Genomic DNA, 1,084 nt, shown 5'->3' on the forward strand with positions numbered 1-1,084 from the left:
TCTAGAACATGAACCAAAGTTAAATTTACTTATGTGCATTATGGTCATTTTAATGTTACTTAAATCACGAGCAATTTAATTGGTTTGGAGCTTTAATTCATGGTTCTTGGTGTCTTTCTTTCACATTCCTTTAATTCATATTTGGCTTAAGGTTTATACAAAGATCCAAGCAATTTCTACAAGTACTTGTTAAGAAGAGTCCAAAATAGCTACTTACCTCGTCATGGACGTTTAAAACATATTTTATAAAGGGGGTGTAGCTCATATAGTAGAGCGCTCGCTTTGCATGCGAGAGGCACAGGGTTCAATTCCCTGCACCTCCATTGTGTTTGTTTTGAAATCTAAGGTTCTCCTTCTTCAGAGCTCTATAAAGAGGGTGTAGCTCATCTGGTAGAGTGCTCGAGAGGCACGAGGTTCAGTTCCTTGTACCTCTATTGTATTTTGTTTTCAGATTCTTGCCTATCACACTATTTCTTTCTTGTTGTAAGTACTTAAGACTCTTTATCATGATATCTCTTTAGAACTTTGATCCTTGGATTATGACTCAACCATAATTCGGGTCTAAGGGTTTTGGTACTATTGTTCTGGGTTCTTATCTTCAGAATTTGGATTTTGATCCTTTTTCTAGTCCTTGATTGTGTTCTTGTTCGTCAAGACACTCTCCCTAGTATTTATGATACTAGTCATGAATCTGACATCCTGTGTTCAAGGCTTCATACGTCCAAAGAGACATAGTGTTAACCTAGGTCCAAGGCTTCATATATTTCAAGTGACACAGTTTGAACCTATGCCATGGGTTCATGCGTTCAAAGCGGCGTTGTCTGAACTCGAATCTAGGTTTAGTAAAAAGTTCCATTGCATTTGGAGGTGATCTTGAGTATGAACCAAAGATAAATTTCCTTATGTGCATTATGATTATTTTAAACCGTTACTTGGTTTAGCTAATTAACCTTATCCAATGACTACCCAATTTCTTATAAACTCTTAACATGTCATATTATGCTCATATTAAAAATTCATAGGCAGCGGAGTTCATTTAGTAAGTTATTTTAATATTACTTAAATCACGAGAAATTTGATCGGT

General features: G+C 35.8%; 1 non-coding gene across 1 annotated transcript; it reads left to right on the top strand.

The window, feature by feature from the left end:
- The first annotated feature begins 250 nt into the window (after positions 1–250).
- Positions 251–323, top strand: TRNAA-UGC (transfer RNA alanine (anticodon UGC)). The gene has a single exon. It is a non-coding gene; the product is annotated as a tRNA-Ala (tRNA).
- Positions 324–1,084: the final 761 nt, after the last annotated feature.

This window comes from Cucurbita pepo, chromosome 6 (assembly GCF_057944985.1).
Source record: "Cucurbita pepo subsp. pepo isolate OVF chromosome 6, ASM5794498v1, whole genome shotgun sequence".
NCBI classification, from domain to species: Eukaryota; Viridiplantae; Streptophyta; class Magnoliopsida; order Cucurbitales; family Cucurbitaceae; genus Cucurbita; species Cucurbita pepo.